The 13,912-nt window shown below is 32.6% G+C and overlaps 1 long non-coding RNA gene across 1 annotated transcript; it reads left to right on the forward strand.

Annotated features, from left to right (window-relative positions):
* Window positions 1-220: 220 nt before the first annotated feature.
* On the forward strand, window positions 221-2,962 carry LOC134275116 (uncharacterized). The gene is made up of 3 exons (XR_009993763.1): window positions 221-355; window positions 1,875-2,002; window positions 2,566-2,962. It is a non-coding gene; the product is annotated as an uncharacterized LOC134275116 (long non-coding RNA).
* Window positions 2,963-13,912: the final 10,950 nt, after the last annotated feature.

A 13,912-nucleotide genomic window follows, 5' to 3' on the forward strand; every position in this document is an offset into this window, starting at 1 on the left:
AGTTTTGACTGTAGTTTTAATTTAATCTCTCAATAGTAAATGGCCATTTTACATATTATAACATGGCTTAAAACAAAAAAGGCACACTGATTACAAATTTGTAATAATTTTGAAAGGCTGATATTTGAATATGTAAAATATGGGAGACTCAAAGATGTAAAAACATTACTTTTTTCTACATTTTGAAGCATTTTTTGCTTCCTAATTACTTCCCTTGAACTACTCTCTAACGTTTGGAGGTACAATGTGTATTTAGTAAACAGCAATGAACATTTTCTGGCGAAAGACCTCATCAAAGTTTTACAGTCTGGAAGAAGAAAAGAAGGCTAGACATCCTAAACAATGAAGACAGAAGGTAAATTTATGTATATACTGAGCATTACAAAAATATCAAGATTAACAAATGCATATTTTCTTAATTTTATTTGCCTTACAATACACAGTTGTTTTACCGGTAGTGGTTAGTGGTCCTTATCAAATCAAGCGAACTATACCTTTTGACAGTTTGACTTTCTGACCAATGAATTAATTATTTTTATTAATAAAAATGAATTTGAAGCATATAAACATCACTTGGTGATACAGCTGACCCCCCCCCCCCGAAATATAAATGTCTATCATGTCTATAGGGCCTATAGAGATTGTATAAAATCTGTGCCATTCAGTAGGTTTACTTTTTATGATGTGGTGAGAGAGACTTTTAAGTGAACATTATTTATCTATATAGTATAAATTTCCACTTCTGTCAGTTTTCATTCATTGTTTATCCTATTATTTCAATTCTTTATTGGCATTAGGCACATATTTTACAGAATTGTGTTGTTAAAATATTAACTAGAGCAAGTTTGTTTCTATAATAAAAGTGCATCAAACGTTTATAATGTGTGAGCACAAGCATAAAGTAGCTAAGTTTTTAAAATAGGCCTAGTATTCTATATATCAGCAAAACATGGTCATGTGATGTTCATAAGCAGAAAATAGGAAAACACCATGTTTGTTTTGATGTCATTGTTTTATTTAATAGCTTCTATCTTTTAAACTTAAAATTTATAATATATATCCAAAACTGTACTATATGAATTGACAAAATAGATCTAGGTTAAGATTGCACTGGAAATATTGAGTTATTTTTGTTTATATAGACTCTTTCATTCGTCTGTGAAGTACCGGTACATAATAATCTATTATAATTCAATTTTGTGTGAATAATGATAATCTTTTCAACTAGCAAACAGTTAAAAAATATATATGTACACTTGTACATATGTATTAGTGTTAAAACAAAATTTAACTAGAGGTACTGTGAGCAATGAGCTCACTAAATGATACCCCCTGCCTCCCATATGGTTATAACTGATGACAAATCCATGTTTTACTGTGGCCGGGAAACCCAAAATATGCGTCGAATCAAAAAGTAAAATAGGAGGTGCACAATGGCAATATGTAATAAAGATTCTGTGAAAGGTTAATTAAATTTCACTCATTGCAGTGGTATACATGTAAGAGGAGTTGCGGATAATAAGAGATGGGTACCCAAAAGCGTAACAGACAGACGGACGTACAGACAGATGGACGTACAGCTAGATGGACATACCGATTACGGTATATCCTACCACTTTTCAAGTGGAGGGTATAATAAAACTATATACATGTACATGTATGTAGAATATTCACCTCTGATTTATAATGATATTTGTGTTATACACACTGACCATGTTTTATAATATTCTAAAAAAATTATTTGATACTCAGGCAAATATTCACTACTGGTAAGATGATCACACACATGAACATGTCTGTGTATGAATGAAATGAATTTTCCTTTTGATCATGTTCCTAGGAAAATAATTATTTTCATCATTTTTTCATCAAAGGATTTACCATATAAGATGAATAAAGAAAAAGTAAGACCAGTAAACCAAAACAGGACCAAATAGGCCATGACTGAAGTTCAAGTGCATTCTGCAAGAAAGTGGACAGCCTAGATTTTGTTCTTTTCAAGGTATTACCATTCTTAAAATATGAAAGTAAATTAAGGACAGATGATACAAACAAAAAATGGATGCCTGGATTGGTATATATTTTTTGGCATAATTTAATTGCAAATTAATGATGCTATTAATAAATTTCTAGAATATTAAGAAATTGTAAACCTTCTGTGATGTTCAAAAGTCTGCCCTCTTGAAACTATCCTTATTAATCTTTACAAATATTTTTCACTTCAAATTCCATTTTTATGCAAATATGAACTAAAAATTAAAAAGTACTTGAAGAAAGTTATTAATTTTACTGATTTAAATATGACCCCAGTTGTTATTTTCAAATTCTTTGACAAAAGTTTGTTTGTATCATCTGTCCTTTAATTGTTAAAAAATATTTCAGTTTTATATCTAAATCTAACCCTTGCTTATTTCTTTTTTTTTAAACAAAATTTAATACCTGCCCAGTAACAGAAGAATTATTATACTAGAATAAAGAAAACAACTTTCTAAAGGATTACATACACATTTAATTAGCTTGAAATCAGTGTATATTGGAAAGTGCAGGAATTATTTACCATTGCAGGTTGAGAAGGGATGCCATGTTTAAAGCTGAATTCCAACCTACTTCAACATACTTGTACTGTCTTCAAGATATCAGTGTTTGAGATGTCAAAGTTCAAATATAATAGGAACATGTTTATCATATTATGTGATGGCATCCTCAAATCTTATGCTGTAAAACAATATGTTTTAGAACTTATCATGCTTTATTCTGTACCTTGCCAAAAAAAAAACTCAACTCAACATAATTCTCATTAACTAATTATCAGTGTTACTTGCGTTTGTCAATGTAGGTCATTATTGGTACATGCCTGACCAACAAAAACTCTAAAATTGAAAAATCAAGATTTTCAGAGCAGCAGAAACAGTAGAATTTGTTATGTAAATATAATGATATGTACCGTAGTTGAGAATACATGTACTCTAATTGTTGCATATATAAAAAATAAAAAAGCAAAAAGTTCTCTTGTTTTCAGAATTTATATTAACATGTGAAAAAAAAAAGGAGATTGATATAGTTGGTGTGATGAGATGTTGGCAGGAACCTAGTAAAATGAAAGGAAGAACTTCCTTAAAATGATACTTGTGGGGGACAGTGTCTCATGGGGGGGGGGGGGGGGGGGGCATTGTTTCAACTGACTTTACAGAATACAAAAGATCCATTGCAAACCTAATTATTAATTATATGCCAAACACTATGTTTAAAGTTTTCCATTGTTGGATATTTATGTTTGAATCCAAGTTAACTTACCCAATAGGATGTGATTTTTTTTTAAACCAAAGCCATGTTTCATAAGTTTTAAAAGAAAAAATCAGAAGGGGGGGGGTAAATTTTTTACTTCATTCAAAGTGTCTGTGGTTTGCAGTTGCCCATGAATTTAATAAGTAATTATACAAAGTAAGAAGTTGAAATGAGTAAAATGTTATGAATGCCCTGCTTGTTTTAGTTTCATTTCAGAATTTTTCAAGTTTGACCAAATCTTGAAAAAGTAAAAGCCACAAGGTTTTGCCATTATTTGGCATAGCATTACAAAATGCATTATATTTTTGCAATATCATAAAGATGCAAATTTAAGATGCCAAAAAATTTAGTTCACATTCACATTTAACTCATTACACAGGTTTTATAAAAAAGTAAATAAGTGTAGTTTTGGGAATTAAGTTAAACGCAGCCATTTTGGTTAAAAAATCTGGTATTCCTTACTCCATGGTAACAAATCTTGCATTCCTGTTTCCATAGTAATAGAGAATGGATAGGGAAAATTTTATTTCATATAAGTTTCAATCTAAGGGGATAGGATAAGGAAACTTGATACATGCCCTGGTTAGTCTACATGTACTTCAAAATTGTCAGTTTTACGGAAGGGGGGGGGGGCATTTTGTGCAGGTGTTCACAGTTCTCTTATCTAAGAACATATTTACATGTATTAATGCTCTTGGAAATGGGATGTGAATATTTTTACATGACACTTCTCCTAGATATGGACTAATTTTACTGTAAATGACATCAAAACAGGTAGAAAGGAACATATCTTTTCTATATGAACTTAATGAAATGTGCATATGTTCCTTGAAATATGGAAATTTTGCAGATTTTGGGTAATTTTTCATCAGCTTTTAAAAAAAAATGTTGAAGTGTCCCATAAATATTTTAATGTGTTTAAACTAACTTATGTACCATCTATACAATGCACTGTTTCCTGAATTTCAAATCAGTGTGCAAAGTATTAAAAAATGGCTTTGAAAAGGGGTCTAAAATGGTAATTTTCTCAATTTGGCAAAATGCCAAAATCTCCAATGCTAATCGTTATTAAGCCATTATGTAGAATTACAATTTTTAAAAAATTATGTTGTTATACTAGAGAGGAATAATGGTAGTTTTGAAACAAAAGTAGATTTTCCCATTCTCTTGCTTCCTTTAAGCTCATTTTTATTCAGTAAAACCTACAAAATCACGTTTTTTGGTCAAATTTTAGGAAGAATTTACAGGGGAAACAATAGGTGCCGTTACCATGGCAACGTGACATTTTTTGAAATAAAAAAAATATAAAACCATGAATGATGTGACAATGTGAGTACACACAAAAAGTTTCATAGAAATTGAAAATGTAGCGTGGCCAAGCATTATTGATATTGTTTGATAACTACAGAGAATTGATATTAAGACGTAGGTCAGCTGCAGCTAACCTTTTAAATACTTCTTCAAGATGCACTAAGTGCTCATCAAATGTTTTTGAAAACACGATTATGTCATCCAGGTATACGAGACATGGGTTCCAAGACAAACCCCGTAATACAGCCTCCCCAACCCTCTGAAAAGTACCCGGTGAATTGGCCAGACCCATGGGTAAGCGCTTGAATTGAAACAAGCCCATGTGAGTTCTGATTCGAAACCTGATAGAACCCGCTATGTAGATCCAAGCTAGAAACCCATGCTGGACTCTGACATCCCAAACTGTCTAACGATTCTTCGACAGTTGGTATTGGTTGCGCTTGAATCTTTGAACACTGATTCAATTTTATGTAGTCACACACAAATCTGTGGCCACTATTATTTTTCTTAGCGATTAACATGCAAGGTGAAGACCAGGGGCTTGTAGACTCTTCTATAATACCATGTAATATCATGTCCTCTAATATTTCGGACATCACTTCTTTTTGTTTTTGACTTAAGTGGTAAGTCCTCTGCCTGATTGGCATTGTATTTTCTACAATACTGATTTCATGCTGAATAATGTCACAATTGCCTAATTTACCCTCTGGCCCAGAAAATACGTGTGCATATTCGTCAAACAAACTCTGGAATTGATTCAGTGAGATTTTCACCCATTCTGAATCCTTGGCTAAAGGGTGGGGTCACGTGAACATTTCTTTCTCTGGTACTATTTGTTGTATCGGGTAGCCTAACTAATCTGTCGTCCCGAGCTAAACAACAAAGTTTCCCAAATGGCATCCCCTTTTTTGAATTTTTAAGTCGTTATCAGTAAAGTTGGCAACTCTTAAGAACGTTTCCCCATCTTTTAAATAGCACAAGGCATTTCCAAAAATAAGACCCTCTGGGTTACTCCTACTTCTCGAGCTGATGCCAAGGACCCCGTGAGGTAATTGCTGCCCCTGTACACATGCAGTTATAACTGTCTCGGTCTTAGAGGGGATTGTCATGTCTTTGATCGTCGACAACGTTCGTCTGGGGTCAATGGACAATTCTTTGCTACCAAATTGAATGGCAACGTTGTTTGCATGCAAAAAATTTAAACCTAAGATAAAATCAATGACGGTATTATGAGTTATATGTTTAGAAATTGCTCAAACTCGAAAATCCTATTTGGGAGAGGGGTGTAGAGACAAACTTTTTTCAATGTCAACTTCTCTTTCAGAACCTTTTTTTTTTTTGCATTCAATACTACATTTCCCTGAAATCATTTTCTTGCAATATACAGTGGAGGGGACCAACCTTTCGATTAACGTTTCCTACAGTAAAAGTAAGGTTGGGCTACGTGCCTGATGTTAATTAAACTTGTTTACATTTTGTCAGTTCGAATTTCCTGAGCCAATGTTTACATTATACTACTCATTTAGTTAAATGACCTTGTTTCGATTTTTTTAATAGCGTGAGTATTTTTGTATTGTTTGATCACTCTATTAGTCACCAGAGTTAGGGAAGTTAGGCCACCAACCTTTGTAATGCGTTATGCAGTTAGAAATATAATTTTTATTGTACCTGGTGACTACATATATTGTACATTCTTATCGGAGACCTGAATAAAGGAGTATCATTTACTTAGCGCTTCCCTGTGTTTAATTTCAGACTAATCGTCCCAAACTTATTTGAACTAGACATTACGTCAATAAGGGTCCTTTGCACTGCATGCGACTTCCCCAACTATACATATATCGTACCAAAAACACCTTTTTTCATCTCCTTATTTTTATTTTCTTCTTATAATAATGTACCAATTGCATATTGGAAATAGTCCCGAAACTATATGATTAATTTTAGCAAAGTTAATGAAATAGAAAAATTCCCTCAGAAGTTTAATTCAATATAATTAATAAGAAATGGAGCGGTGCTATTTTTAGTTATTGTCTAGTCATTATTTCTGATTAAAATCATAACAGTGCGCGTTTGTGATTTCTTTACTTAATTAACATTTAATAAGTTTTCTATAAACAGTTTTTTAAAGTAGGAAATCATAAGATGCAGAAGTAATTAACATTGCATACTAAATATTTACGAGACTTAACATTTAAAATTGTTATGAACTGATTACTATATAGGGCTCCACAGAGCGGTCAATGTACATTTGTAAAAGACTTATGCCCCATCCTCCAAATTGGAATTTTTCCAAGTCCAAGGGGCATAAATCTGTCAAATATGGCGCAATCGTACTCTAAACAGAACTTGACCTAGATTTTCCTTTAATTAATCTGTATTCCTAATTTAATTTCAGTATGTGCAACCTCTGCGAAGAAAATGAAGGGAAACTGCAAATAATTGGAATTTTTCTAAGTCCAAGGGGCATTACTCTGCTACAAATAGAGCGATCGTACCAAAAACAAAATTCGACCTAGATATTCATCCGATAATTCTGTATACCAAATTTCATTTCAGTATGTGCAACGGTTGTGAAGAAAATGAAGGGAAACTAAGTAGACCGACCGACAGACAGCAGCAAAGCAATATGCCCTCCCTTCTTCAAAGGGGGGGGGGCATAAAAATATATATAAAATGCATCTTGACACTACATTTTTATTTCGGAATCGGCTCATTTGACTCTACAAAAGAATTTTAAATCAAATTGATTTTGATGTTCAAGGAGCCTGGACACAGTTTCAGCGAAAATTTTTATGCTTACAAATACTTTACTAAGGTATTTCTAATGATCAGAAAATTTTATTTCACTTGTCGAGTTACAAGACTGATTTAGAGCTCCAAACCTTTGTTATGTTAACAAGGTCCGAGCCATGTTTTTGTTTACATAGGTTAAACATGCTGATATGTGTTAGTCAAAGCAAACTTTTTCAATAAAGAAGTTAAATCTAAAAACAACTAGAAAACTGACCAGTCAGCAAGGGCCCCACTGAGGAGTAGAAATATAAGGGTGCAACTCATTGAATGAGAGATTTACTTGATACATTTTTTTTAATATATGAAGATTATAAGTAACAACTCTATTTCTAAATTTTCAAGATATTTCCTGAATGTCCAAAAATCTGTAAATGGTAACCTTGTATTTACATAAAGAGAAAACTTAGCTCATGTCTTATTAAAAAAAATAAATCAAATGTGTATTTAATAAAGATTTTAAGTAGGTGTTTTATAAAATGCAAGCCTTCAGTGAATGCAAATATCACCCAGGGTTGACTTTAAAATCAAAACAAATATCAGTTGCAGACAAAGGTATCTTCCTGTGACAGATAAAGATAAGCCTCTAAATTTTCTGCAGCAGGCCAGATAATTAATCCCAAGGGATTAACTGTACTGCGGTCTCATCCTTTTCTTCTAAATTTAAAATAAGAACTTTTTTAGCTCTGACAGAATAGGGTTATTATCTGATTACCTGTTAAAATTAACAGCATTAAGGCAGCAAAAAATAAATAAATAAATAATTCAAGAAATAAAATAGTAATAATAAAAAATGATATCTTAATACATATATATATCTTGATTTTAGAATTCAAAAAAATTATCATTAATCATTGTGTACAGTATTTTAACCAGAATAAAGTATGAACGTTATTTTTGAATCCATATTTCAGAGAATGTACACATCATTCAAAATTGGCCTTAACTTCAAAACAAAGTTCATATGCAGACAGAGGCGGTACAATTATTAATCTCAATATGACAGATAAAGATAATGCTAAGGGTTTTCTTAATGTGGAAGTAATCCCAAAGGACAAATTGCACAGCCTTCCAGGTTTACAATATGGTAACATTCTCAGCAGTTATCTCTCTTTGCCAATTCATTCTTATGCATGGTTAAAGCAATATGAGCTGCATTTTTAAGAATTTTATTTTGCTGGTAAAATGTGTTAGTATGATTAATCTGTATGTAATCTAAACCCTTATGGTCAATAAAACCAAAATAAAGTTTAACTAGAGCTGAGCTCGTTGCAAAGCAACGAATAGGTCTTCCGTTGGAGCTACGGAAAGGAAGACGTAACCTTGAGTCTAGGTCAAGCCACATTCTAAAGTTATACAAGTAAGCAACATAAAGGCTTGTAAAGGAAGCAACTTACAATGTTTCACCAGGAAAAAGACTGTAAAGGAATGTATGTGACCTTGAACTTTCTAAATGACCTTTCGTCAAGCAATGACACTCTTTTATAAAAATCTAATATGTGTATTACCGACTGGAAAAGTTCAGATGTTTTTTAGATATTCTTTTAGTCTATGAATCCAGCCAAAACATCTTATCTTTAGTGACCTTGAACTTGAGTCAAGGTCATGTCCCACCCTGCATTATACATGTATCAGCAATGTTTCACAGGTACAAATGCTGTAGCGAATTTACAGTTTCTCTGTCAGTAACCTTGACTCGTCCGAATGACTGGATGTGTTCAGCCTTATTTTTTTCTGAACATATATCGAATCGGAAGAATTTATTAGGTTCAAAACTATGAATTACCAAATGATTTAACTAGAAATATATCTATAGGACATGAAAGCCCCGCCAAGTGTATATTGGTAAATAATGCAACATTAAAATCTGTATTAATGTATGACGTTTGTTGAGAATATCTTGAATAGTTTCTTAAAAATTGAAATCTTAGAAAATGGATATAGATTATAAAATCCCCTTCAAATAATGCATAAGCTTACATAAAAATATCTCAAATGGTTTCTTTAATAATAAGCAAAATGCAAATTTAAGACAAATGAGGTAAAGGTCACAGGAAAGTGCAAGGTTAAAATGAATCAGCATACTAAAATTTGATAAAAATGTCTTGAATGAATTTTTCAAGACTGAGCACCGCCCGTGTGGCGCAGTGGTTACAGCATCTGTTCTAGACTAAGGTTTGGATAACTCTCAAAAATGTGTATCAGCATATGAAGTTGAGTAGAAATATAAATGCTTTCTTCAAAACTGAGCTAAATACTAACTTAAGTAAAGTGAGATCAAGGTTACAGGAGAGGTCAAAGTTAAAAAAAAATACTGATGCAGTTGAACAGCTTACATCAGTATGTATCACCATAAGAAGTTTGAATACTCAGTCTTCAATGGTTTGTTTCTACATGTAACTGAGTTATACACTAACCTGAGAAAAGTTAGCTTAAGGTCAAAGGAAAGGTAAAAAAAATGTTGATGCAGTTACATACGTGTAGCCTAGTACGTATCGGCACATATCAGTACACACTGGCACATGAAGTTTGATTATACTTTCTTGAATGGTTTCTTTAGACAAATTTTAAAAATGTGAGGCCAACTTCAAAAGAAAGGTCAAAGTCAAAATATGTTGATGTAGGAAAATAGTTCTCATCAATGTCTAACAGCATAGGAAGTTTTATATAAAAATTGAATTGTTTCTTTAAAATTGAGCTTTGAACTGATCCAGCTAAACGCAAAGCGACCGTACGGAGGGACAGACGGAAAGATGGAAGACAGACATGACACACTATATATGCCCGGCCATTTTTATGGGGGAGCATCAAAAGTTCATTGAGAATATTTTATGTGAAGTTTGGAGACTTGTGAAACGATGCCTGGAGACCGATCCTATGGATGAGACCGGACTCAAGGTCTCGTGTCGGGGTAGGTGCTGGCATGAATAGTACCCATAGCACCTGATTCCATCTCTCCTGATTTGTATTATTTGAATGGTGTTTTTACATGTAGCTTCAATACTGATCACTTTCTCCATATTTTATCCCTCGTTGCTCAAAGGCCGTAAGTACCTGTACATTGTACATGTATAAATTCTCTGCCCTTCACCTTTTTTTTATTCTAGTAAACTTTTAATTCATCTATTTTATTAACATAAAATTGCTGGATATATATATTGTCCAAAATCCAGAATGAAAAAATAAATGTTAGAAATATTATTCATTGTCGAAAATGCAATACAAAATTCCGAAAATAAAATATATCTAAAACTGGTACCTCTCCCCAACCCAAGAAACTTAATTAAATAGTAGACACTTCGTCGATCAATTGACCACTCCAGTGAACATAGAAATCATTACATTCTTTTTTAGGTTTAAGAAATAAAATAAAAGACGTTCAAAAATTAAGAAAATAGGAAAGTTAAGTCACAGATATTTATCGTTGTAGACCTTGTTTTTCATTCATTTGACCACTCGTAAAAAAATGTGTATGATTCTATAAAAAATAGGTTGTGAATTTCTCTTGGAATTCAATACCAGCCCCAACCTACATGTATACGTACCTAAACAAATCAACCGATTGACATTCTCGGCTCATCAGATTAACACTGACTGACTAGAAGGAGGTTAATATTACTTTTATTAAAATAACCCAATATCAGAGCGAACCGATAATTTAAGTACATGTACCTCAAATACACAGAAATACAATAAGTAAGAAAAGAATTTAATTGATATTTTATAGTAGAGATAATGATTAAGAGACAGTAATGAAGTTTTTCTAATTTTTTAAAATCGTATTCTGAAAGCTCTGGATGCATATATTTTGGCCGCTTTTCTATGTAAAAATGCATACATGTATATAATTAAACTTACATGTACAAGCATGTACCCGTAAAATCGTGCAATTGAAATATTCTTTTCAGGTTTTTTCCCGTGGGTTGGAAACGTCACTTATAACTTACAATTGCGCCGCGGTATCATGCATGTGTCATGCAGGCATAAAACATGCACAAGCGGTTAGGATTGATTAAACAAGCATGAGATAGAGTAAAATAAAATAATGTGAAAGAGTCGACATGATTTCAATGCCTATTTCCATTTATAACTATCGGAGCACACAATGTATTTTAACACCGACATGCCCGCGGCTCTCTGCGGCCACGCACGTGTGAACGAGGACTCCCGTGCAAAACTTTTAGACACAAGGCGACAGAGGTGGATGCAAACTGCAATGATATTACTGAGGGCATTGTGGAATCGCACTTTGAAAAAAATGCATAAAACAAATTCTAGACTTCTAGATTTTAGTAATTAAAATTGAAAGTGCATGGATACACCCCCAAGGTAAGCCCCAACTTTCAATGCCTATATAATGTCTTTGCAAAACATTTGTGTGACCCACCCCCTCGTACAGATGCCTATGCTACACACCAATATAACTGGTATGACGTTAAAATTTTTCAATAAATTTTAATTTACATAAAATGAAAACTGTAAAAAAATTAGTTCAGTAAAATATTTAAGAGAGAAAGAATTTTCAAAGTACATGAATGGAAAAATCAAAATCGCTCTCTTTCACATCGTAAAGTGACCATACCGAAGAGTTATCAAACAGGTTCAATTATTTATCATACCTAAGATTTGCAAGAATATTGACCACGCCATACACATTTTTTCAAAGTGCGTTAATATGGTCGATATTAACGCACTTTGAAAAGAAATTTATTTTTTCAAAGTGCGTTGATTTGGTCCCAAATTTTGGAGAAAAAAATTTCAAAGTGTGTAATTTTTCAAAGTGCGTCGTAACAGGGCATACATAATGAAATTCGATTATTCGCGGATGATACATCATTTTTTGCAATAGTGGACACTGATATTAATACTCCTACATTATCTCTTACAACCGATCTTGATAAAATAAAGAAATGGTCAAAAATATGATTTTTATTAGATTTCAGGTATAGGCGAATGTGTGTGGATATGTGGAAGGGATAGTGTTAATTAATTCATTCAAGATTTGTTAAATTGTTCGTTTGGACGAAGGCTTAGAAAAAGTGACACACTGCGTGTACAGGTACACATCAGTAAATTTTCTGATTAAAATAAAATTCGACGGAAATTAATTTATTTTAGTTATCGGAAGACAACGTAATCTTCAGAGAATGAGGCATTATATATTTTCTGTTTTTCATACCGCAGATTTCCTTTCTTTTGATTTACCGTTTACACAGGCTTGTGTTTTAACAGCTGTTCATAAATGCTGTCAATTGATATATGATAAGAGAAAACGACACATCTCTCGGTAATTTATTTTTTATGGGGGAAAAAAAGGTGAAAATATATAGATTGACACCTTAGTATTTACCTGTGTAATTATGATGTTACAAACCGTGACGATGACTGGCCAGGATGACAGGATGGGCTACCCGTTATAAAAACAACTCTTAGTACATGTTTCACACCTCGAACAAAGGATTTTTGCGTGTACCAAATCACTTGGTATACCCCAAGCCCAAGCTTCATGGTTGGATGACTCTGCCATTGTGTGCATAATTATTGAGCAAATCATTACCAATGATAGGTAATTACAATCGTGGACACAGGGCAAGATCACTAGACATGAATAATGGACCTGATGTGCTACATAGTGAAAAAAAATCTATATAGTTACATAAATTTATACAGGAAGAAAGATCTTTTTCTCCTCCCCTGTCTTTATTCCTGAATTATTCAACCTTAGCCAAAATTAAAACATGAAAAATTTTAATTAAAATCAAAAGTATAAAAGATAATTTTAAGAAATGTCTAATAATTGATTATAAATATTTAGAATTTACTATTTACATTGGTACTTTAATCAGATTTATTGCATTAAGAACAATAAAATTTTACTTACTATTTAATTTATTCGTTGAATCCAATTAAACAGATATGGACTGATTGGGAAACAGCAAAAATTCTAAATATGATCTTTTTTAAGAAGTTCAAATACATTAATGGAAACGACCTATATTCATGTATATCAACGGTAACCCTTTATTTTCCTGCTTTTCGTTTTCTGTGGAATGATTTGCTTTCAGGAGCAATTCATCAATTTTACCACCAAAAACAAATGTTTAATAATGTCTACAAATATAAAATGCTCCTGACTTAAATCCATCAAAATGGCATGACTATCTTCGTACAGAGATTTTTGAATCTATAGAAATGAACCTGTATTGTGTTTGAAAACTACTCACTGTACACCTTTATCCGACAGGTAGATATTACCCCAAGGGTATAATTATCACATCTGGGCCTGTACAAAATGGCAACAGCCAGGGTCAAACTATCCTTTTCTTGATTGAATAATAAGAAACACACAAAGATTTGTAATTAAATAGACAGAGACACAAAGGGCTTGATTTCTCGTGTGAAGCATGTACTAAGTATGTTGTTAAACTTTTCCCTTGCCATTCGATTTGGTCCCTCGCTTGGCTTGGCACCAAATTTCATGGTACTCGGGAAAAGTTTACCAACATATACATAATCAACTCCG

Source organism: Saccostrea cucullata, unplaced genomic scaffold (genome assembly GCF_032062105.1).
Source record: "Saccostrea cucullata isolate Sc308-1 unplaced genomic scaffold, CSIRO_AGI_Scuc_v1 ctg1359, whole genome shotgun sequence".
Lineage (NCBI taxonomy): Eukaryota > Metazoa > Mollusca > Bivalvia > Ostreida > Ostreidae > Saccostrea > Saccostrea cuccullata.